The following is an 856-nucleotide window of genomic DNA, read 5'->3' as shown; positions in this document are numbered from 1 at the left end:
GGGTCATTTAGGCGCCACCTAATTAAGATTTCACTTCACAGGTCATGCTGAAGTCATCATGAGTTGCCAAAATTGTGCGTGAGAGATCTTTTTTTTTTTTTTTTTTTTTTTACTTTTGACTCTCTTCTACACTGTGTTAATGATTTTTTTACAAGATGATCTTAGTTCTTACTTCTTAACACCTTATTTGCCAAGATTGCAAAGAATAGCCAAGTTGGTAGGTAACAGTCCCATGATGGTCCCTTAGGAAACGCTTTTACAATTTTTCTTGTTTTATTACTTTTTTTTCTTTACTTCTTTTGCAAACAATACCATTGAGAGATCTTTTTTTTTACTTTTGACTCTCTTCTACACTGTGTTAATGATTTTTTTACAAGATGATCTTAGTTCTTACTTTTTAACACCTTATTTGCCAAGATTGCAAAGAATAGCCAAGTTGGTATCAGTCCCATGATGGTCCCTTAGGAAACGCTTTTACATTTTTTCTTGTTTTATTACTTTTTTTTCTTTACTTCTTTTGCAAACAATACCAATTTGGCATTTGGTAATAGTGTGATGTTCTTATCTTTCTAGCAGTTTTCAAATTTTCTAGCAGTGTACGGTAATTGGGGAGGATCAATCTGGCAACACTGGTGCCAAGTCATAACGTACTTCTATATACGTTATGGTCAAGTCAAGTGCTGGTGGGGGTGGGCTTAGCGGATATATCATTAATAATCATTATCAGTTATCGTAATATCGTTATCAAATCAGTAGTTCTGTAATAGTAATAGTTATTGTGTAGGGATGGGATATTCGACTCTTTTTGAATATTCGAATACCACGATTCGATTCTTTTCAATTATTCGACTCAAAG

This window comes from Diaphorina citri, unplaced genomic scaffold (genome assembly GCF_000475195.1).
Source record: "Diaphorina citri unplaced genomic scaffold, Diaci psyllid genome assembly version 1.1 scaffold383, whole genome shotgun sequence".
Lineage (NCBI taxonomy): Eukaryota > Metazoa > Arthropoda > Insecta > Hemiptera > Psyllidae > Diaphorina > Diaphorina citri.
Note: the sequence above shows the minus strand (reverse complement) of the source record.